The sequence below is a fragment of the Conger conger genome, chromosome 5 (genome assembly GCF_963514075.1).
Source record: "Conger conger chromosome 5, fConCon1.1, whole genome shotgun sequence".
Classification (NCBI taxonomy): Eukaryota; Metazoa; Chordata; class Actinopteri; order Anguilliformes; family Congridae; genus Conger; species Conger conger.
The window spans coordinates 53798110-53824403 of NC_083764.1; positions in this window are offsets into that span (position 1 = coordinate 53798110).

A 26294-nucleotide genomic window follows, 5' to 3' on the forward strand; every position below is an offset into this window, starting at 1 on the left:
AATCAAGCCAGGCAACAAAGACAAGGAGGAACTCCCTATGATCAGTCTATTAAAGCACTGCAAATATATCAGGGATTGCTGCTCAATGACAGGTAAGTGGCTATTTCATGGTTTGGTGTCCTGTAGGCCCACTGACTACAGCCCCACACCACCAATACAAAACTGTGTTGAATGGATGCCTGCAAGGGAGGACACTTCATCTTAGGAGATATGGGGATAATTACAATGTACATGCACCCCCTGAACTGTATTAACCCCACCTCAGAATCAGAATCAACTTTATTGTCTTTGCAAATAGGAATAGTACTCGGACAACAAAATGAGAGTAGCATCTGACGCAGTAGTGAAAATAGTCCAAAAGTGCACTGATAACCGTGCAATAATATTATATTGGATAATGACTAGTATTATTATATTAACAATGTAATAATGTAAGACTAACAGTGCAATACATTGCATAAATTGTATGCAATGCATACGATGACAGGAGTGTATAGGTGAACTGGATTGACAGTTGCTAGTGCAAATGCAGTCATGAGGGGTGGGGTGGGGGGGTTAAAAATGGCAGTGATTCAGTGATATCTTGCATTTCATAAGAAATGTGTCTGGCATGTCATAAGAAACGGCAGTGGGGGAGGGTGTGGAGAAGAAAATAAATGTAACACAATTGTACACACCATCTCAGCTCAAATTTGTTGGCAAATTGGTTAGCATGATGTGCTCCGTGTCTCTACAATATATGGAGCAAATTCAAAACGGGCTGTTAAACCTCTTTCAGCCGCCTGAGTTAACGAATGCACTTAATTGTTTTCATCCCTTTTTCTGATTTGTCGAGTGAGTGAACTGGTAAGAGGACTAAATGGGCTGGTGCGTATGAAAAATTGGGTTGTCACTCTTATTTCTGAAACCGCTGTGCAAATTCAAGTGCAAATTTATTTACAGTAAACTCCTGCATACCCAACCTCAATAGGACAGAGGGGGGCCAGACATGACAAATCAGATAAACTGGTAAAAATTAAAACCCAGACAAAATGTGAATATGCATAAATATGCCATTCAACAATTCATTCATTGGAAAGGCCTATCTATTATAATTTTTTCATTCACTGTGTAAAGTATGAAAGATTATTAGCAATACTGGCGAACAATGAAAAATAAAAGAAATATTATGTCTGAATATGGTAACTGAATGGGGCAACCTTTTGAGTTTTCAGCTTGAGTCTTGAATAAGTCTTGTATGAGAGCATAATTTTTGGCACCACTGGTTCAAATGTGTGGCAATTAATCTGTAAGTCATCGAAAGCAAACCTAAACTCGAAATGGTACAGAGTGAAAGAAAGCAAGATTTGATTTTCATTTATTACAGTGTATAAATTATAAAAAAATGTAAAAAGATGATTACTAAGGTCCAGACCCAGGTGATTTACTTAATGCGTCAGTTGAATATAATTCCAGGGCTGCACTTTTTACACCGAAGTGAAAACTCCATGCCTTCTAATGTGTCCAACTGCTGTGCCTGTTCTGTCTGGAGTTAACAACAATGGGTTCCTCTAAACAGTTGTCCAAGGATTTCAGAATGAAGATTGTTCATTTCCACCAAGAAGGAGGGTACAAAAACTCTCTAAATGTTTCAAACTACCTATTTCCACTGTCAGAAACATTATTAGAAAATGGAAAATAAATGGAACAGTTGAGGTCAAGGCAAGGCCTGGAAAACCAGGAAAGATTTCATACAGAATGGCCTGAGACCTGGTGAGAAATGCTCAGAAGAACACACACATCACTGCAAAAAACACATGCACACACACCTACCATAGCTTATCTGTGAATTCTGTGTCTGTTTTGGTGTCACATGAACATGAGGGCCAAGTCAAATCAGTCTTTCGAAGAACGTCCAACTTTCAGGTTATCTAAATATATTTGACCATTAAATTTCCATATTTTTGGTTTGGTAGTTGAGATAGACTGATGACTTTTTGCAGTTATTCTGCTGTACCACATAATTGGCGCCATACATGAGGATTATTAGCACGGAAACGTTGTATGTATCAACCCTCGCAATCTACGCATAGCCTGCAGGGGCGTACCCCCTACAATCTGTGTGCCCTGTGTGAGGACTAAGAAGTAAAATCCCAACAGCTGTCTTCGTGCACTGTTTGGAAAGGATTTGAAAAATCCATTTATACTTATATGGCAGTATCTAAACCCCCACATACAGCAGGGGATAGTAGTGGCTTGTGCAAGTATGCATGTGAGAGTTTGCCAGGCTGTCAATCTAGATTTCAAATTGACATTAACATTTAAATGAGGGTGGTGAATAATCTGGTAGGTCACTTTTTAAGGAATTTATTTGTGTTCATTACCAGGTGCGAGAACACCATTCCAGGCTGTTGCAGCCCAATTTAACCTATGCAAGCACCTACTACACACATCCCCTTGCCAACAGGCTCAATCACGTCCACCACAGAACCGCCAAGCCAGAAGCCACGATTTAATTTCTTGTTGCCTTTGTCAGGTGTATAAATCTAATGCATGCAGTTCAGTTTCTCTGCCCCAAACTCTCCAGTACCTCTCCGTGGCATCTTTCTCTCTCTTTTTCTTTGACTGTATCCATTTCTGACTTTCTTCCTTTTTTTCCTCCATCTCATAATATCCTCTTAAGTTTGTCAGTCGGAGTGCTATCCTTTTCTCATTACCATTCACTTAAGTAAGAACGAAAAGTCATCTAGATACAACATACGGTACGTGACTGTAGCGTGGAGCTATACCGAGTCGAAGGGTTTCCGTCACAAAGACAGACATGCGGCAACTAAATGCATAAAAGCATGCAGACATAGAGGTTCAGCTGTTTTTATACCAAATGTTAGAATGGGGAATAAATGTGATCAAACTGACTTTGAACATGGAATGATTGTTGGTGCCAGACAGGGTGGTTTGACTATCTCAAAAACCACTGATCTCCTGGGATTTTCACACACTAAAAACATCCAGTGAGCCGCAGTTCTGTGGGCAAAAAATGCCTTCTTAATGAGAGGGGTCTGAGGATAAGGGCAAGACTGGTCAAAACTGACAGGAAGGTGACAGGAACAGAAATAGCCACACATTACAACAGTGGTATGCAGAAGAGCATCTCTGAACACACAGCCAAGTGGATAGGCTACAGCAGCAGAAGACCAATAAGTAAAAAAAAAAAAAGTGTAATAAATACCTAATAAAGTGTTCACTGGGTGAAACTGTTAAATGCTGCATTGTTTCTGGCATGTGTTCATTCAGGCAGAAGATGGGTAGCAAATGTCTGTGGAGGAAATTTTAATCCTCACATCCCCAAGACAGATCCTGTCTCAGAGAATCTCATCCACTTCCTGCGGCTGTACAACCGAACACACCGGACACGTTAAGATGAGCTGTGGCAACCGCAAATGCACAGTTGTGTTCATTCATGTGTGAGTCCATTTCTTTCATTCACCACAAGAAGGTGAGCTGACAGTAGGGTATGCACTGAACTACTAAATACTAAATACTCCTGAAGAAGTCAATATCTCCCGGACACCTTTACAAAAAAAAAAAAAAGAAAAAACACAATTAACCTAGTTTCCCCCCCTAGCATATACAGTATCTCTGTCTGTGTAGAAGACAGATATATACCCTAACCAATCGTACAGCTCCCCATAACTCTAAAGGGAGTCTGTGGAATCATGCAGTTAATGCGTGGTTCATTTTTTCTTTGAGAAATTATAACCGCGGGTAGCGACACCTTTGCTTAAATGGCTTGTCAGTGTAACAGATTGCTCTTTAAAAGCGTTTCCGTTCGCCAGAGCCCGAGGCGACACCACCCACGCAAGGTAATGTCACGCCCCGTGCCCACACCTTAACGGTGCCGAGAGGCGGAGACAATGATCTATAGACCCGGCGCGTCTCCCTTCTGCGCGGTGAGTTTCCCACCGTAGCTTTCGGTGTCCTCTGCCGCGAGCAAGGACAGAGCCATCCGCTTTGTCTCCACAGTGGGAAACCGACGCTGGAGAGCCTCCACTGCTGTACGGATTGAAGGCAAAGTGCCGATTGCCGTGAGCTGAAAGCTGTAGCCAGAGTCAAGTTAACTTATTGATGTTTAAATTGTGCTTCGTACATAAAAGCCTAAAGCATATTCAGATGTACAGTATGTGAAGTTTTAGAAGAGTACGGGCTGCCTATAGCACCCATGTAGCATGATACAGCATAGGATTACACAATTATATTCAAGCTATGTGTATTTATATCTACATAGCCCTCTGCAAAGCACTTTAAGGTGAAAGATGATACATAAATGCAATCTATTCCATTCCCTTAAAGGTTCTCCCGACTTTGAATTGGTTACAACCAGTTATTTTGCTACCAACCATCCATCATGTCTGGATTACAGTTTTAATCTGTTAAATGCATACATGCACACACACACACACACGCACACACACACCTAAACACACTGGTGCCAGAAAGGGAAATTAGGATGCTGTCCATCAGGTGGCAGCACCGGCCCTCCATGCAGGTATGGCCGCAGCTGGGATTCATTGCAATCACAGTAGCTGTGGCCAATTACCTTGTTATGGGGCTACATAAGGAGGCCTAGTCTTCAGACCTGGAAAGAACTTTGGGAAAGCTGCTGTGTTTTTGTTGTTTCTTGAGCTGGGTTTTTTGACCAGTTTGGGACTCCCTTTCTGTGTCTGTTCACCACGTAGTGCTGAGGCCCACACACACACACACACAATCAAAAATATGACACTCATAGACATACAAAAAGATATTTGCACACAAGCAAAAATCTGAAATTGCTCCTACAGGCAGTATGAGTCATAACGGTTCAAGGACAAAATGCTCTTTAAAAAGCTTGAGTGCTGTACCAAATAGATTTCTGTATATGTGATTTATTTAGATTTTTTTTTTGTGCTTAAAAGCAATGGCTTACCCCCAAAAATGTTGGTAAAATGTTCTTCCAGAAACATTGTGGTTCTTTTCACACCTGCTTGCATTATCCCAAGACACACTTTTGAAAGGACAGACCTCCACACAAAATGAAGTGCACGTAAGTGCATTGATTTCACATGCACAACATTGCTTAAAATGTATCATGAATGAACGAGGCAGAAGATGGGCTATCTTTTTGGCCATTAGCAGGATCAATGCAGGTGGGAATGGGTATGATAAACATACATGGAATGGGAAAAGCGTAAGCCATAGCCAAAGAAAATATGTTATCTCAAAATGTATCTGACAGATAGCATAGGTTGGGGCGTAGATGGAAAAAATCCAGATGACAATTCCAGGGAGATCTCTCAGGTGTTTAAGCGCCCGCACTAACTAAATAAGGCTTTACTCTGATCTCCTTCACCTATATTCCATGCCCAGGTCGCTGAGGTCTGTCACCCAACTGCTCCTCTCTGTTCCTAGGTCTCGGCTAAAGCTAAAGAGTGACAGGGCTTCTGCTGTGGCCGCAACGAGACAGTGGAACAAACTGCCTCTCTCTATTAGCTCTGCTCCATCCATATACACCTTCAAATCCCAGCAAAAATCTCACTTCTTTTCCCTTGCTTTTAATTCCACATGAGAATCTGTCTTTGTTGTTGTTTTGTTGTATCTTTATGTATTATTGCAGTACTGTGGATGTGTTTTATTTTTATATAGTGATCAGAAATTGTACAGCACTTTGGTTGACAGTAGTCATTTCAATGTGCTTTATAAATAAATGTGACTTGACTTGATTTGACTTGACTAAATGGTTGGCGGTCCCTTCATCTCACATTGCCGTGTCTGTATAGGCTGGAAGCCTGAGTCGACATCATCGTTTGTGGGCTCAGACCGAGCCAATCATCTTTTCCTTGTTCTGAGATATGAAAGCTATTTTTCTTCTTTCTCTACCTCCTCCTGTAGGTCTCTGACAAACAATGCCATCAATGCAGTCACTCCGCTGTCCTTTCACAGACTGCCTCTCATCCTTCATTCAAGAGACTAGTGAGTACATTCACAAAAGTTCACTCCGTTTTTCACTCAAGAGGAAGCTGAGGATTCTTATGGAAAATCTCGCCTTCATCGTTGCAGTAGTGAGCCATACGGATTGCGGTCTGATGTACCAATTTCAGTCATCCCTAAAGGTCCTATTTCAACGGTTTGTTAAAACAGAGGCATATAGATCGACATGATTCAATAACCACTTCATTTCAAGGTCCACACTTGTATCAGCCTGCTACTGTATACAGTACAGAGAGCAAACCTTCTCTGAATAGTAATAATCATGCTAAAGCTAAAGAGACAAGGACAGGCACTGTTCAGGCCCAAAGCCTGCAGCAATGGTAGATGTCTTGTTAATGCATGTTCACCATCTAGTGGCAAAGCAAATGTTCTGCAGTTCACTTGGGGGAGCTACCTAATGAGCCATTTATACACATACTGAAAAATGCTTCGTTATGGCAGAAATTCATATTGAAATGCATACTGGGGGAGTATAAATGAGAATATATTCAGTTTCTATTCCAACTCTGCAAGGGGTGAGAACTCAGTGACGCAGAATATCCTATTTCACTCATTTCATATCCTATTTCACCCAGGGTCGCAAGCGAAATGTATTTCCCTTTAATGTAATTAACAACTTCTTGTTTGCCATGATGAAGATGTTCACATTGAGCAATTCATGCAGTGTCTAAAGCTGTTGGTTGTAAATGCATTCTGCGACAGACTGTCAAATACCATTTGAAGATCTGCCTGCTTTGTGCCACCGCATAATCTCGACACTCAATCCACCCATCACTAATGATCAGGCAGGCAACGGCTGTGGCTGAGAACAATCTGCCAATCTGGAGTCGGAAATACAGCTGTTATACTGACAATATTAAAACTTGAGAACTGAGAATAATTGTAAATTCCTCCTTGTGCATTACATTCCACCTTTACAAAATGATCTCGCTAGGAAATACAACATGAACACATCTCACTGCTGTGACTTGTTATTGTTAGTTTAGACTGCAATGAATATGTGTTTGTCAATACTCTCTGCGTCACATTGAAATGATTAGTGTTAATTCAACAGTTTAGAGTGCGAGAGGGATCAAAAGTCATTTGTAAAAATTGATTTCAAATCGAACATTTTGCTGTTTATTGACGTGTTTTGGTTAACATGGTTACAGGTTCCAAAAAGAAACTCATTTCATGGCATATTTTTTTTTTCTACACATTTTTTGTCATCTTTTAAGCAGAATGATTCAGCACAGTGTATGGCACATCAGTTCTCATAGAACATGTTGGTTGGCAACTTGGGAACAATGCACAGCAGTCCTTTTCTATAATTAACTTTATGTTTGACTGCACACTGCAATGGAGTGGGACCAGAAGTGGGTGTTTGTAGAAATTTGGAATAAAAAATAGATGAAACAGTTGAATGACAAGGTGCACTTAACTAGAAGGCAAGTATACAGGTTTACCATGTCCTTTCTTCTGCTGTTGCTGGCCAATATCAAGTATTTTCTATTGTTTATGTTAAGACAAAACTGTGAACACAATTATTCACCGGGGTAATATTGTAGTCACAGCTTCTCCCTGAGTAGGAAAGTGCAGCACTTGTCCAAAAGTCTGTGGTATGAAAATACAGCAATTAACCCACTGCTCCGTCACAGACCAGATCGGTAATATAGCAAAATACATGAGATACACAAAAATAAGACAGATTATTGTCTAGTAGTGTGGCACCACTGTACTCCCGAGCTAATTAAAGCATAGTATGAAGTTGTTTTTTAAATTTTGTGAGGTGAAGCCCCAGACTCTAAACGGGCTGGTTCGAGACAAAGTGAATGTTTGCATTTCTTATCCTTTGCTGGACTCCTCCTGAACAGTTGTGCCCCTGAAGGGTAATTGTCCATTTTTAAATATGTATCAGACATTGATAAGAGCGAGAACAATGCAATTTGTGTGAGAAATATGGACTTGACGCTTGTATTACATGGGACAAGTGCGGCAGGAAGGGTTAATGTCTTGAAGGCAGGGGGAGAGGAGACATGGTGAACTCCCAATGAACCCATGGTGATGCCAAAGCCCCTCTGCTCGTTCTGCCTCCAATCTGTCAGCTACATCACCACCCTGCATGAGCAACCAGAAAATACCAGTGACACGGAAACTGCTCCTCTTCTGGCTCACATTTGAGGACACACAGAACAGAGACATTACATGTAGGCTATCTTGTAGAATTCCAACAACTTATCTCATGTTTTTTAATGCAATTAGATGGGAAATAGTCCAATTTTTCTCGTATTATTTGTACATTCGGCTGCTTGATTTTTGCAAACATTCAGACATAGCTTTTAACAGGTGAACCAATGTATTTCTTTTGTAAACATTTGGCTTGTGTCGTCTAAGGCTACACTACAATGCATGTTAAAATATAGAATTTTACATTGTATATTTGTACACTGTGTGAGCACTTATTTTTATTTTCAGCTGCTGTAGCTTATCCAGTGATTGGTCTGACGCATTGTGTGATCAGAGATGCACTTCAACATACCACTGTTGTAATGTGTGGTTATTTGCATTACTGTAATCTTCCTGTTACTAGTCTGGCCCTTCTCCTCTGACGTCTCTCTTTAACGACTTGCTTTTGCCCGCAGAACTGCTGCTCACCGGATGCTTTTTGTTTTTTGCACCATTCTCTGCCAACTCTGCAGACTGGTGTGTGTGAAAATCCCAGGAGATCTGAGATCAAACTCAAACCACCATGTCAGGTACCAACAATCATTCCACGGTCAAATTCACATCACATTTCTTCCCCATTCTAACATTTGTTCTGAAAGATAGCTGAACCACTTAACCACATCTGCATGCTTTTATGCATTTAGTTGCTGTCACATAATTGGCTGATTAAATATTTGCATTGACAAGTTGGTGAACAGGTCTACCTAATACAGCGCTCAGTGAGTGCATTTGCTACTTTTGTTTGTTTGCACTGGTGTAAAATACAGCTATGACCAGCTTGAAATACCAGCTACCAGCTGAACAAAACATAGCTTGAGCTGGTTTTTTTTCCAGCAGTGTGTCTTATCATGAGTTACCAGAGGTCCAAGTTCTTATCTTTATGGTCACTTGGAACATACGGTCTTTCAGTGCACTTGTGTCTGGTTATGGTTATGCACTTTGTTGTACGTCGCTTTGGATAAGAGCATGTTTAAAATGCCTGTAATACAATGTAATGTATACACGAACGAAAACATTCAAGGGTTTATCTGGTATATGTAATAAATTTTCCATCCACAGTGTGTGGATACAAGGAAATGCAAAATGATCAGCTTATACTAAGCATTCATTCACGATCACAACTGAAATAGGTGCCAAGGAAACCACCATATGAGTAATATGTGCTCAAATGTCATGATTGAAACTGGTTGAGCTCCCTCTCCCTTTACTGATAAAAAAAGTGAACCATGAGTCAGATATACATAAATTACAATAATATTTCATCACAGTTAGAGTTCAGTCAGACAATTCGCGATTAATTAAGCAATATTTATTGAGGTTTAATGTAAATGCAAACTTTGGCGTCGGCTATGGCTCTCATCACTCCCTGTTGTAAAGTCTGCCGAAACAGGGAGTGGCTACAAACTCCCTCTCATGGCGATCATGAGAAGCAGAGCTCACCGGTGGTTGCTGGGGTGGTGCTGAAGGCATGAATTAGGAATAGCAGGATTTTAAAACGGGCAGTGGAGTGGAAAGAGCCATGTAGCATAATGGCTTGAGCGTGCGGAATGCACCAGGCAGCAGGGCAGCTTTGTATGATTGCATCAAAGCAGATGTGGCAGCAGCTAGCAGGCAGCATAGCATGGCAGAGCGCGCAAAATGAACAAGGGCATAAACAGGTAAGGTTGGTGCTTTATATAGCCCCTCCCATTTGACGTAAGCATGATGTGAGGGGGCGGCACTTCAATTGCAAATGCAATTAACTCCCGAGCAAGATATGGCCCATGTGTGCTTAATTGTACAGGAATTTCTCCTGCATAGTTTCTGAACTGTTTCTTTTTTCCTGTTCTCTTCCCCCTGGTGGACCATTGATAAACTTTCAATTATTCCTCCTAAACAGTCCACTGAAATATATTTCTGAAAAGATTTGTGGTGAGAAATAAGCAGTGTAGTTGCTGAATCTTGATTCATTCATATTTGATCTGAGTTCTGTGAACCAGGTAAGCTGCACTGCGATCACAAGCGATTTAAGAAAAATCTGTTCATATGAGTGGTTCCTGCATGAGGCCCATGGTTCTGTGGAAATCTCTGATCTCAGTTCAGTCTACTCAACAACAGCCTCCTCTATAATATCGTTGACCAGAGAAGAACACCTTGCTTTCCGCTATCTTGAATGCATTCCCAACAAACCTGCTGGCCTCATGCCCTTCGGGGAATATTATCCTCATTTAGAACTCACATCCCCATGTCTGTATTTACATAGTCCCTCCAAAGTGAAAGAATATATCGTAATTGAACTCTATTTCATCCCAAAGATCAGGACCATTATGGAAAGTGACAAGCTGCTCTGTCTCCTGCATCCATAGCGATGGGTCTCTCAGTAGCCCTGCCACCTGCCAAAGTTTCTCATCCAATCGACCTGCAGTTTATTGGAATCCAGAGGACTGGCTTTACTTTTTTATGAGACGGAAGCGGCCAATCACGACTCCCCTGACTGCCTCCTGATGTTTTCTGGCATCTGTCAGAGTTTCCAAAACTGTTCAATGGATCACTGACAGTCAAAGGTGCTGCTGGTTCTTTGATATTTAACCAATTCACAAAAACTGCATTAATTCTAGTTGACACTTTGGGGCATTCAATGTAGCCTTTTGTCCTTAAAAATTGAGGGAAACCATTGTGTTCACAGTGATCTCATTTCTTGAATTAAGCTGACTTTGCTATAACATTGACTGTGTTCCCATTACATTACACAACATTACATCACTGCCATTTAGCAGCCACTCTTAACCAAAGTGTTCTTCATTTTTACATAGGATCCATTATGCAGCTGGATATTTACTAGGTTAAGTATCAAGGCTAAAAGAGCAGCAAAGAACAACGTGGATCATTACATCACAAATCTAGCATTGATCGGGTCATGGGCTTAGGTTTGAGTTGTGTACGCTGTAAGCCTTCATTCATGGACCCCGACCGTGGGAAAGGATTTGCTTCAATAAAACCCCTTCGCACTTGAACAATACATAATGCATATACTCTGCTTGTAAGGTGCGAGACTGCTTGTATACCACAGGCCTTTCACTAACTTCAGCTGAAATTCTGCAATACCAAGCTCCAGGTGAGTATTTTTATCTAGATGAATGGCTGTGAACACAACCCTGTAATTTTGCAGTGGGCAGTATTGTCTGTCTTCCCCCTTCAAAGCACAGGTACTTTATGTCTGCGGCTGAAACATATTCTCAGGTATTGAGGGAGCCGGTACGTGCGCTGACATTTTAATTTCAACTCGTGCTATTTTCGTTCTAATGTTTTAAAGTGTCGTCTGGGAATTATTGCCTTTTTTATTGCATCTATCTTAAAAGGCCCGGGTGATTTTTAAGCCACACGTGGACCCGATTTTCTCCAGAGATTGGTTTCGGTTTAGCATTTAGATTACAGTGCAGAGAGCTGGAGGGTTTCCTGCCTTTGGAAACCATAAAGAGCGATGTATTTTCGCGTGGCGGTAATGCTTCTACCGCCATTCTCTCAGATCCGTTTGTGGCCCCACCCCGCTCCTATTTCATTTCCCACAGATGGCACAATGGTGCCCACATCCAGACCCCCCTTCCCATCAAACCTACTGCCTCATCCATTTTGAAAAAAACTTGTGATGCTCACACTCCTCTTTATCTGCTAGGCTCGCCGGGACTTGATTGGACACGTTCTCGTTTCCCCTCGCACCTTGGATTAAACACCCATTTTCTTCCCTCTTACTGACCTGATTGTTGCTTTTCATCTCAGAGGCAAGAAAAGACATAATTATTAGAGGAATGTGTCTATTGGGAGAGGGCAGGGATGAATGAAAGATTATCTTCACAGATTTAGATGAGGAAGATCCGTTTAGCATGAGGTTTAAGAGCGTTCTTTCATTTGATGACTGCTGAACAGCCAGTGTTTTGTTTCAAAGTCATTTACTCTGGGTTACCTACAGAGACACACATCTGGCTGAATACTTTACTGGATAAGAAATAAAGACGAAAATGTGCTGAAACCCTGTGTGACCCATTTCTTTTCAGGCATTCTAGATATCTTTATTAAAAAAAATTTTTTTTTAAATATCAGTTTTGAACAACCAGTTCCTTAGGCCCTTAATTTTTTTAGTAACGTTTTCAGCTGTTTCATGGACTCTGTATTGTCTAGAGTACAACATTTTGGTTTCAGTTACTGTACATGTCTTGGTTCACACGAAACCGAAATGTTGATTAATGTGTACTTTCCATATCAAATGAATTGGATACAACCCAGGAAACTCAATCCAACTGACCTTAACTGCTGAACAACCCTTACCCCTTGACTCAAAAACACCTCAGAGGAGCCACTAACATTGTACTCACTTCCTCCAACAGTGGAGCTGGCTTCTGGTTCTTCAAGTCCAAGGTCCAAACATTTACACACTTTTACCAAAGCATTGGCATGCAGTCAATATACAAATAAACAGGCTGTAGAGTCAACAAGATGGACAGCAAATTCACCATCAATCGATACTGGGACTGATTCTGCCAAATCACCCATATGTAGCTAATAATTCTGGTACAGGCTCATTACCTATAATGCCAATTAAATCATTTTTATTTGATCAAATACATTTGTAATTTTTATCATAATGAAGAAATTGAAACCCAAGAGTGTTTCCCCCCCAATTTAATTATTGAATGTACATGAAGGAAGGCCTGCTAAGGTGTCTAAGGTGAGATTAACTGAGAAGAAATCAGTTGTAAATGCGTGTTCCTTAAATTGGCCTGATTGATAATGCAACAGCAGCTTCAGTATTGCCAACCGGTAAAGGTGAATTCTGTTCCTTCTCTCACTAGCTACCAGTGATATCAATCTTCTCTGTATGGCAGCAAGTCTCCGCATTAGGATTCAGGGTAGGCTGCCATCCACGGGGTCTGCCCTGCTTTGTATTCATACACCTGCGGCCCCCTTCAATCCAGTCCCTTTAGCATTCGTCTCAGGCATGTTAACAGGGCCATGCAGCCATCGCATACCGCTCAACGCAGGTTCATGAGTGCAGAACTAATACTGCTAAAAGCATTATCTTGGACAGGTGCGAGTGACAATGAACGGCAGAGACGCTGATGGTGAGAGACTTGCTCCATAATGAAACTCTGCGCTATCTGGAGCACTCGTGACAGAGGTGCTGTGCTGTCACTACGGCCAGCAGACACAGCTCAGGGGGTTTAGTGCGGATGGTACCAGACCTGGGTCAAATATGTAATTGTTTCTAATTCTGTGCTTGATTGATCTGGCCTGGTGCAATTGAGAGTATTGCAAAGGGTCCAATACACCAATCAAGCTCAGTAAAGCATTGAAAAGTAGCTGAATCGAAAACAATGTAAGTGCAATGAAGTTGAATTTTGAGAATTTCTGCATGGAGGAATAGTCAAAAAACCCTCAAAATATGTTCTCTAACCTTAGCACAATTATACAAAAAGACTTATGGCTGTCATCTTTACCAGGGGTGTTTGCACAAAGTATTAAACCAGGGGTGCCAATAATTGTGGAACCTGTGTTTTTGGAAAATATATATATATTTTTTAAATGTAAAACTTTGGTTGATTCCATTGAATCATTACTACTTCTGTTATGCAAGTTGGAAAATTAAGCTCTTGTCAATAACTACATTATTTTAATTTTTTTACTTTTTCTGAAGATTTATCAGGGGTGCTAATAATTTGGAGCCCACTGTATGCTTGTAGTGGAGACCCATACATTATTATCAATATGAAAAGGTGCTTATATGATCACATCTAATCAAGTAAAAAATGTAAGTATGGAGCTTTAATGAAATTAGAGTAGGGTTTTGAGAGTCTTTGTAGGTTTTAATGTTGTGACAGGTTGTGAAGAAAGAGGCCCATGCATTAACCTTCCAGCGGGCCCAAAATTCTTACCGGCACATCTGCTGACAGAACAGCAACAGATTCTTGAGGCAGGGAGCAATAGTATATATTTTTATTGTTAATGTCGTTTAGGATTAGTAAGCCTTCTCTCAGCCATTTTCCCAAGAGCCCCCGAGATTATGTTTGGAATCCCAGTTTCAAACTGAAACGCCAAAGTAAATAAAAGCAGGAGGTGGCATCTTAATAAAATCATGCCTGCAAATACAATCAGTTGTATCTCCATCAACAACGCACCAAAGATACTCTGAGAACCATCCATCAGAGAAACATGCATTAGCAAGAGTATTGGCCCGTCTGCATTGCACAGCCATTAGTCTTGTACGTGCATTACATTCCACTCTGTGCCTCTCCCAGGCTGTTTTGAGTAATGCATGGGCAAATGGAAGGTGATTTAAAGGTGTAAGTTTCCGCGATCGTGGACCGATGCACTACAAATCATTTAAGGACAGCTCCTTTAAATATAGGCCCAACCCATGCCAGCATCATTTAGCAATCACTATTTTGGCATGCACGGTCTGAACAAATGTCTTTTTTTTTTCATTCTATCCCTTTACTGTTATGGTAAAGTATTTTACACATGCTTTCTCTGTCTACTGTGAAGTACTTTGGCCTGCAATCAACAGTGGGGTCCAAAAGTCTGAGACCACATAAAAAATCTAGGGGGGGGGGGGGGGAGGTTGTAATCCTGGAAATAAAAGTTTAAAGATTTTTACTTCAAAGATTTTTACTTCAAAGCTTTGCAAGAACTACTCAAAGACCAAAGAAGAGCAGGGAGAGCTGGACAATCAACAATCATCTGACCTCAACCCCATTGAATATTTAAGGGGGCACTTGAAGACTGAAAAAAGCCAATCATTCAGTAACATCACAACTGCTCTTTGGAATTAATGTCATTTTCTCAAATATTCAACTTTTCACTCAAATTGTTATGCTGATAATATAATTAATCATGAAAAAGTTTGTATTAAATTACAAAAAAATGCAAAATATAAGCATTTTCATTAGTGGTCTCAGACTTTTGGACCCCCTGTATGTTTGAATAGATGCTATATAAATAAAAGCAGTATGTTGTTGTTGTTGTTGTTGTTGTTGTTGTTGTTGTTGTTGTTAAAATTTAGAAAAGGCTCCCTAAATGGCTCCCCTCAGCTCTGGGAGGGAACAACCACAGTCGACAGCAGCCAACAAGGGAGAACAACCCTCTCTAATCCCCCTTCATGCTCCTGGCCTTACAGAGACCTGTAGGGGTCAGTTCCTCATCTCCCATTGGGTAAGCTTGTGGAAAACAGCCAGGGTATTAGCACATCATGGATTCCAGTAAAAAATGAGGAGATCTGAAATGCAATAATTTAAATCTAGCACTTGGTGGATTACAATGCATAGCGGGCTTGGTGTGGCTAATAAGCTGTCATAAAAGCAGCCTGACTGACCACTAAGCTAGCTATCCCTTGAGGCATTCTTTCATGTGTTCCCTAACTGGTTACCTTATAATGGGTACTACAGGGTGTTCATGATCATTATTAACCATTTTAACCTCCATAAATCATTTCAAAAAACAAAATGGTGGCGAAACGTGCTGTTGCAGCTCTCTTAATATATTGCTCCGGGCGCAGGGAATGCCACATAGGAAGTTGAAGGAGGGCTTAATTCAGCTGGAGGTGGGGGGCATCACATCCATGTGTGTGGGAGGGAGGGGGGGCTTTCCATTTCAGTGACTATTTTCCTTTTCATTTTCACATGCAGTGTGCCAGTAGGATTAGTGACACTGAATTCGATTGCGATCGTATCACAGCAGAATGGCACAGACCAGGTGTCATCGGGGATAAACCTGTGCTTTGGCATCAGGTTACAGGCAGGATTTTCATATCTGATCTTTTATCAATTCTCTCTCCAGGGAAACGGCAATAAGGCAAAGCTCGGAAGGATAATTTATCTTACGCAACTTGATGAATTGTCAGTGGGTCAGTGAACTATTTATGAGATGCTGTGTTACTCCCCCCCCCCCCCCCACACCCCCCATTCTACCTCTGCTTCCCAAATCTAATTTAGCCACCAAAAATTATTATCGTATTTTTCCTCTTTGTACAGGCATAAATATTTTATGAGTTATGCAAAGTCATTTAGTTTTCATCTGCAGGCACACCTCTTCTGGTTCTGCAACTATAGTAGCAAGCCTTCACGAGTATGCCTACATAACAGGAGTGCCTGTGTGTATGAGGACTTTTCATTACTTCATCTTCTTGATATGGTGTTGTTTTTCAGGAGTTTAGACTCATGTGTGAGACCTTGGTGCACGCCATACCGCCCCTTGTTCACTGTAATGAGAGTTACCATTTGGTCCGTGGACTCCATTTTGAATTCTAGTTGCTTCGGCCCCTCCCTTATCATACCCAGGCACAGCTGTGATTACTGCGTTTTGATGGCATTTATGCAATCACTGCCAAGTACAGGCATAAATCAGCCATCAGACCAGCAACGAAATATCCAGCCCCAATCAATCCCTGTCAGGCTATGGCAGATGCTGCAGATTCGTCATGCTGTCAAACTGCGATGAAGTCTTTTAATTCAGAGCAGACCTGAGACCTATAGGAGATTCAGTGATATAACTCAATGTCACTGATTCGGAATATCAAATTATTGCATCTGTTGAGCGCTAAATAAATAATATATCTGAAATGTTTCTAAGAATGCCCAGCATGCATTATAAAATGTATATATGATGTTAAAATAGATCATATGCATAATGCATATACAGTGTATAGTACATGTATATACTGTGCAGTATGCATTGGTGAGCATTTTTGGGGTATTTATTAGACTTATTTTTTAGACTTCTGTTGCAGTAGCCTGTCCACTTCAGGGTACATGTTATGTGTTCAGAGATGCTCTTCTTCATAAGGATTGGTACAGTAAATCTCAATAACTGAATGATTCTGTAACAGATGGATGGATATTTTTTACTGAATGGAATTGGAGAATTTTAAGTTATGTTTTTGGGTAATTATGACATGGCAGTATCTACAGACACGTCAGGCCCCTTCACTTTTTGCACACATTATTGTCTTGTAGATTTAATTTTAAATGGATAAAATCGCAATTTTTGCGAGTCTGAGATTGTGCGCACTCTGGAGCAGGCTTTCTTCAAGGACCTCTCTGTATTAGGCTGCATTCATCCTTCCTTCAATTCTGACCAGTCCCTGACACTGAGAAGCACCCCCACAGCATGATGCTGCCACCAACATGCTTCACTGTAGGGATGGTATAAGCCAGGTAATGAGCAGTGCCTGGTGTTCAGACATAATGCTCTGCATGAGCCCTTCAAATGTCGTTTGGCAAACTCTGAGCGAGCTGTCATATGCCATCTCTCTACTCTAAGGGCATTATTGATGGAATACTGCTGAGATGTTAGTTCCTTCCGGCAAGTCCTCCTCTCTGCAGAGGACATCTTGTTAGAGTGACCGTTGGGTTCTTGGTCACCTCCCTGACAAGGACCTTTCTTGCCTCAGTTTGGCCTTAGAGCCAAAGAGTGCTGTAAGAGTAAGAGTGCTGGGGGTTCCAAACGTCTTCCATTTCACAATTATTGAGGCCAATGTTCTCCTGGGAAAAGGAGCTCTACAGAGAGTTCCTTGGACTTATTGGCTTGGTTTTTGTCCTGACATGCAGTGTGAATTGTGGGACCCAATATACACAGATATATACTTGTAATTATGGGTTGTTGAGTGTAGATATATGGGTAAAAATGGTAATTTTATCCATGTAAAATTATGAAGACAATGAAGTGTGCCAAAAGTCGAATTACTTTTTGAAGCCACTGTATTTGCAGTGTATTGGGACGCATTTATATTTTAGCCTTTCACTTAAGAATTAAGAGGTTGTTTTCCATCGGCTTATGGCATGTAAAAGACAAAGACTGCCCATGAGAAAGCCACCTGGAATGTGTTCCATAAAGCATTTTTGTTGAAGTTTATATGACTTTGCTTCTGAAAATCACCACCATTTATTTGTGTTTTCTCAGACTTGAAGAGTCTAAAAAGGCACATTAAATTGCACATCAAAAGCAATGGACAACGTATTGTCAGGAAATGAGGGTTGAGTGATGTGTTTATATTCTGAATCCAGCAGTTTTAACAGCTAACACTCATTTAATGTTTGGCACTCTGAATGCCAAACACAAGCGCATCTTAGTTAAAACCTCTCATTTATCCAACATAAAATATATTTATTTGATTTAAAGGGACAATAGGCAAGATTTTTGTGTTAAAACATTGTTACAATACCATAGTAAATCCCTTCCTATCATTGGAAAAGGCTCACTGACATGTTGACTCACCCTCTGCCTGTGTTTATAGTCCGTAAATTCTGGTTTCAAAATATACAGTTGACGGGCCATCACTCCGTACCAAAAATTACACAGCTGTACAATAATTAAAGCTCATTGGTTGAAAAATGGTTCCAACTGCCACAGCCAATGGCATTCTGATTGTTCATGTCGCTGCCCAAATTGCACTCCAGACATGCAATCACTGAAACTCTGTATACTATTGCATATTATCCAAATGAAGGCTACATATTTAGTTATAAAACAATGCCAGTTCATTCTCGGTTGCAACAAGCAAATTAGCCAATTAGCTCAACGAATTTGCAATAGAACATAGTAGCGAGCTTTGTTGCACATGCGTTGTGTCTCTGGTGGATATTTGTAAATTCAGCAAGCTAACTAATAGCTAATTGGCTTGTTGCTACCAATAACAAACTGGTATTGTTTTATAACTAGATATGTATTCTTTGCTTGGATAATAAGCAATAGTATACGGTGCAATTTGGGCAGCTACACATTCCTTTTATCTCTTTATTTGTTGAATCATGCGTGTTTAGCAAAACCTTTATTTGTCTTAAACTGTAAGTCGCAGTTGCATCTGTAACCCATGTATTTTTCCCCTATATAGAAAGGGTTAATAATATTTCCCATGATTTATGTGTTTTCACGTAAATCCCCCTAGTTACACTAGAGGGCGCAGCAGACTATGTCACGTAGGTCACGTTCCTATGTCACGTCAGTCTAGAAATGACCAGCAAACAGATTTCTGCTGAGAAAGTAGCTACAAACTTCGATAAAGGTTTAAAATAAAAATAACCCCTTTTAATTTGAGTTGGTTTAGTAAAACCTTTTGTATTAACAAAGACCAAGTGTCCGAAGGTGAAAAGTCCACCTTTCATTGTTTAATATTCTAGTTTAATCGAGCAAAAGCTCCGGTGAGTTTCAGTTCATGAGTCATGCTAGGTATTGGGTGCATTTCGTGTAGCTAATGTTAGCTTATGAAACGGCAGTGCCGTTATGGTTTTCTTTTCGTGATTTCATTATGTACATTTAATTTCGATGATAAGAGTTAATATTTCATGTAGATATTTAAAAAACCAATCGGAGACAAAGTTGTGTAATTAATATTAGTCTCTGAAAGAAGTAAGTAAGTTATAGCTCACGATGCTGATAGCTGAACTAGCTAAATAATGAACGAGGCATTCAGTTCATTTGTGCATTTGGTTCATGTGTGTGCGATTTAACGTGAGTTGACGCTAATTGATGTAACTTTGAGATAGATTAAGCACTGTACAGTCAAGATTCATATTTAGGTTTGAACTCTAATTGAAGCCGCTGCTGCGTGCAGGTTGTTGTTTTTTTTTGTGGACTTTGAGAAAGTTGATCGGCGAGCCAGGACCCCCAAGCACTGAGCGCCCTAGCTCAACTGCATGCACGCGCTCCACTCTGCATGTTCTCAACTCGGCACGCTGCACGCGCCAGGAACAGCATCACCATTTGTGCCCAGGCTGCAGCAACGCACAGGAGACAGATAAGCAAATTGAGCGCTCTGAACCAAAAATCACACTACCCGGGTAGATGGGACATACTGACATTTTTTATTTTTTTTCAAGGTTGCAACCTATTAGTCACAGGAAATCTTATTGGCCAATGTGTACATATGTTTGATATTATTGATAAGGGATTTGATTATTGCTAATAAAAGACCGGCATTTAATATTTGTTTTTTATACCTTGTCCGGGTGCCTTGAATACTCCAAGAGTCAACCTAGAGTCTTCAACCCTTTACTAGAGTTTTTAACCCTTTGAGTTTTGCTAAGAATTACTGCATCATATATCTAGGCCAGAATAGAACCTGTTACACATCGTTTGTGGTACACTATCACTATCTTAGTTATATAGCCAGCTAGTCCCATAGCCAAATAAGTTGCTGGCTCATAATATAGTTGGTTAGCTAAGGTGAAAACTTTAAAAAGACAAAATAATTATATAACATATATAAAAATAGTGTTGTGAAGCACACTAAAGTCAACATTTCATAAAGTCACCTGTTCAGCAAACATTTTCTTACTAGAACACTACGAAAAGACGGCAGACTCTGTTGCGTTTGTCACTGCCAGCTTTCTAAAATAGTGCATTTTATGGTTTGGTTTGTTTGTTGCTGCAATTCCTCTCTTGACCGCTAGAAATGACCCCCCATGAATCAAAAAAAATATATATATATATATATATTTGTTGATAGCAAACTATTGGATCAACCTTTATCAAAATGTACTCTACAACTCAAATAAATGTTACAAGCATTTTGCATTGAATATTAAGACGAAGGTTCAACTACCTTAACAAACAACAAATGTTGCAGACATGGACATTTACATTTTTGTCATTTGGCAGACGCTTTTAATCCAAAGCGACTTACAAGTGCATAGGTTCTACCACAAGTCAAAGCATCACATCCAGAACTAGGAAAATACACATGGAATGCTGTTCTAAACATATAGTCGTCATCATAAGTGCAATTTTTTTTTGTTTTGGGGAGGGGGTTAGACAAGGTTAGGGGTATCAGAAAGGGGGGGGGGGGGGGCGGGGGAAATCAGGAGGGAGGACTAAGGTAGAGTTTGAAAAGGTGTGTTTTGAGTCTGCGTCGAAATAGGGGAGGGATTCTGCTGTCCTGACAGTGGTAGGCAAGTCATTCCACCACTGAGGAACCAGAACGGAAAACAGGCGTGAATGTGCAATGGAGAGGTTACAGTCAAAAACAAAATTAATGAAAGAAAATATCAACCACAACCTCTTTTCCACCAGGATTGTCCCAAGAAAACCAAAATCAAAGTTAATGCACTGCAGAGCTGTAAGACCAAGAATGACAGGCCTGTGCATACCAAACATCAAGAAACACCAGGCCCAGATGCAAGGTTCAGATTTCCCAGAAGCCCACAGTAGATATCAACCATCAATGTCGACTCACAGATGCTACCCAGAAGATGTTAACTGGCTGCTGGTAAGCTGCCAAAAGTAAAGAAAGGTCCACATTTTATGTAGTTTCAAGAGGTAGAACACCCACCCGTCTCCTGGCCCATGCCATGCATGCTTAATGAGTTGTCAGAGAAGGATGGTTGCACTGACTGGATAAGGTGTGGAAGGGTGGAGCAGTGAACCCAAAATGGATCAGACAAGGATGGGCTTATCTAAAAGCTGACAAGTTTTAGCCTCTTTCTAACAAGACCAAAATGAATATGTTTGGAGATAATCCAGCTCAGCTATTGAATACCTCCATAGAAATTTAAGTCAATTTAATAATTATTTGTCTACAATTATCAATGTTGTTATCTGCTTGTAGACAAATAATTATTCAATCCAGCCAGTAAGTAATCTCCACATTCAGGCAAAATATTTTCCATGTCGCACCAAATCGCACCAAATTGCTTTCCTCTTGAAACTGGAAATAAAAAAATAAACAGGGAAACAGTGTAAGACATTTAAAAAGTGCTCCACTGGCCTCCACTGGCTTCCTATTGCCGCACGCATCCGATTCAAGGCCCTAGTGTTGGCATTTCAGGCTGCTAAGGGGACTGCCCCACATTACATACAATCCCTGATCACTCCCTACTCCCCAGCTAGACCACTCCGGTCTGCCAGCTCTGGTCGCCTTACGGTTCCCTCTCTACGGGCACCTGGCGGTCGAGCTGCACGTTCACGCCTGTTTTCCGTTCTGGTCCCTCAGTGGTGGAATGACTTGCCTACCACTGTCAGGACAGCAGAATCCCTCCCCCTATTTCGACGCAGACTCAAAACACACCTCTTCAAACTCTACCTTAGTCCTCCCTCCTGACTTACCCCGCCCCCCCCTTCTGATACCCCTATCCCTGTCTAACCCCCCCCCCCCCCAAAAAAAAATAAAAAAATAAAAAAATTGCACTTATGATGACGACTATATGTTTAGAACAGCAGTCCAGGTGTATTTTCCTAGTTCTGGTTGTGATGCTTTGACTTGTGGTAGAACCTATGCACTTGTAAGTCGCTTTGGATTAAAAGCGTCTGCCAAATGACTAAAATGTAAATGTAAAATGTAAAGTGGAGACGGATACGCCACAGACACATAAGATAAATGAAGCAAGTGAGCATTTTGTAACCTACACAAAACATATACCCAAATTTTGGGACTCTTGCTTTATTAGAATGTCAACTTGGTGAGGCTTAAAGCACCACAGGGTAAAGAGTCAGACAAGTGAGGCCACCTAAACAAAATCCACCCAGGGAGTGACAGTAGCCTCAAAATGAGCTCACCCCTGTCCGACTTGGACCAATGAATCTCCCATCACACTGTCACCTCCCAAATCAACAAGCACCAGTGACCTGTAATGTATGGAGTTGACTGGCACAGCATACTAAACTGCATGGAACTGTTCCTTCCTTTAGGAATTCTAATAGGAGTGGGAACTCTAAAATACAGAAATATGAAAATAAGCACACAAAAAAATGTAATTGAAAGGTGATAACAAGCAAGTCCACATTTGAGGAAAAAAAAAATCCCATGCTAAAATAAATATTTTGTAATCCTGTAAATCACTGGTTTTCAACCCTGGCCCTGGGGACCCCCCTGTGTATGCTGGTTTTTGTTCCAACCAGAGTTGTAATCCCATAATTTCAACAAGCTGTTGAAAAGGTATTTTTCATGTTTAGAGGAATAATTCACCGCTTAAGCCATATTATGGCAGAAATAGCTATCTATGGCATGAAGAATAAAGCCCAATGTTCACATTGTGCTATACTAGAAACACATTTTTTAAACTGATTCAATTAGGAATCAATAGGCTAATTTATTTTTTCAATGTGTTTCAGTTCGTTCACAATGCAGGTTCGGTTCGTTATCGTTTGTGTTGCCTTTGAATTTTTCATCATCTACCAAATTGTTAGTTTTAGCAGCCATGTTTCCACCAATTAGGAGACTATTGATTAACCTCAGTCTTTAATTTGATTACTTAAATAATCTTTCATGCAGTTGTTTGTAGTATATCATAATAAGCACAGCAGGAATGTCAGACTGTTATTCTTCATGGAATGCTTAGCTATGTCTGACATAATGTGGTTTAAGAGGGTAAATAATCCCTCGAGATATGAAAAGTGCCTAATTAGGGGGAAATTAACAGCTTGTTAAAATTCTGGGATTACAACTGTGGTTGGAACGAAAACCAGCATACTCAGGGGGTTCCCAGGATGAAGGTCAGGAACCGCTGCGGTAAATCGCATTGCCATTAAACTTTAATACTCACAAGAGAAACGTCCTGACTCCGTGACAACAATAATGTTTTGGCCAGACAGGCCTCAGTCAGGTGAAGTTATCACGAAGTCATTGACAACGATTAATGTTTAATACTTCAACCGCCTTCTGTGTTTACTGGGTGCACTGCTGTACAAACAATCATGAATATGTTAGACGGCCTTGAATAATTGATTAAAAGTACCCCGTCTTACAACACGGAGTGGAGGGAAAAAACATTATTTATTCATCAGCGTATTCATTAAGATTTCAAAATTCCAAGGTAACACATTTGAGACAACAACAACACTGGAGGGCGACGGGACGACTGACAATAATAAACAGAAAGAGTGGATGAAATTAGAAGTGAGACTGGCACTCGCTCTTAAATTAATAAGCCTGCGCAATGGCGGCGCCACGGCTCACAGATAACAAATTAGTAGAAAATGAAGATTAAATGAGGAAATTCATTGTATCCAACAGTGGCTTTTAATAACACGCACGGTAAATTATTTGTCTGTCCTCTAAACGACTTACACCATTAGGGGCGTAAGTTCAAAAAGAGGGATTTAGATGAAGAGGCAGCGACATGTTGTTCCTGATAGCAAAATTAACATCTTAAAAGTTTTTTTTTTTGAGTGTTGCATTTTCGGTAATATTGAACAGTGTTGTGAATAACCGTATTGTGTTATATTCTCTGCCCCACAGTACTAGTAACTTGCCCATCAATGCAAACAGACACAAATGGGTCAACTGCCCACGGCGCAGTATATTGACCTCACACATGGAGGTGGGGTTGGTAACGCACAGCACTGGAAAAGGCTGCCATTTCCCCCTCACTGTCCCCCGGGGCTCGGAAACTGCCGGAACCATGGGTCTGGGCTTCAATAGGCTAGAGATGCCAGGTGCCATGCTCCATCGATACACAAACACATCTGCTTGCACTGTGGACAAAATGCCATTAACTGTCAGATGTTGCCTTTTTTGATTAAGTTGATACAAGAATTTCAAAAGATATAATGTATTTTTTTGCTAACTGTTTTAACAGTTCATATCATATATATATATATATCATTTATCATATAGCATATATATATATGATATGCAGCATATAAAAAGTCCAAATCTAGTGAATTCCCTGTACCATTAACTGTCAGATGAGACGCTACCACTTAATGAAGCGGGATGTGGGACAACACAGTTGTCTGTCGATATATCTACCATTGATATTCCAAATAATTTTTGGGACTGCAAATTGAGCCATCTCTGTGATTGTGTAACATGTGACGCGCATGGTAGCAAAGGGCACAGCTAAAGCAAGGTGCCGCGGTGGTAAGATATCCTGGCAATGAATTCATACTGTTTACTGGCAAGCTTTTCTATCAGTAAATTATTCATTGAAATCCACTTTCAGTCACTGGGTCCTCGGCGGTGAAATGCTGAAGGCAAAATAAGTCTGTTTTAATGATACAGTACATTCAAATAAAATTCAGCAGCACTTCAGAACAAAACTGCCCCATCTCCCTTTCCAATTCCACTCTCAGAATCTCCATTTATACAGACAAATATTTACTGTGATTCTTTCAGAGATTTCGTCAGTGCTACAGTTCTACGCGGCATAAATAAAAAACACACACGGAGGGATTACGAAGGATTTGGATAGAACCGGAGATCAGTTCGCTGTGTAGGGGTGCCCCAGCTGTTCCCCCCACCTGGGATTCAAACCTGGGAATTTTTTTGGGTTAGAAGACGGTTGCATAAAGCGTAAACACCCGACCGCCCACGCGGCGGGTGCGCCTCGGTCCGCCTCTGCAGCAGCTGTCACCCGGAGCGCAGACACGGAGAGGCGTAAAGCTGCTCGCGCACCTGAAGCGCTGCGTTTCAGCCGGCCTGCATTATTGATCAAGGCTTAACTGGGACACGGTGAAGCCGCGAGACCGTTTCCTCCGGCGCTAACGCGGAGGGGGAGGGAGCCGGGCTCGTGAATAAGGCATGCGAGCCCCGCCGATAAACGCCGGCGAATCTGGTGTGCTGACGCTCCTCCGTTCAGACGCTGGCTCAAAACGGACCGCGCGGGAGCCGTTAGAACAAACACTCGGGCAGCAGGGGCTCTCAGAGAGATCGGTTACCTCCTCTACCCCTTCCCTCCCCGCCCCTAAGTTCCCAAATTCTGGCCTCTCGCTTTGGAAAATCAGATGCGCTTTCATCGTCCCTTCACGCGGGCTTGAAAGTGCCCGGTTTCTCCGCTCAGCATAGGCTTAAAATGGTCGTCTGTCCATTATACCGTATACAGCCAGCCCAAGAAATATAATGACATGGTCTCCGGATCTTTTTCTCTCGTATTCAATTTCAGTTAGCTCTTTCCTCTGAGCATTTGATGTCCTCGCTCCCTTTTGCTCTGGTGTAATATGGCATTTTGGGGTTGTGGAACGCCATCGGCTACCTTGTCGAAGAATAGGGCAAATTGAATTACGGGTACCGTACAATTCTATTTGAACTGAGCTGATACCACACATCGCATCCGCAATTCTCACGCCCAACAGCATTTCAAATCCAATTTCAAATAAAACTGTCTATCAAATATGTCCTTACAGTG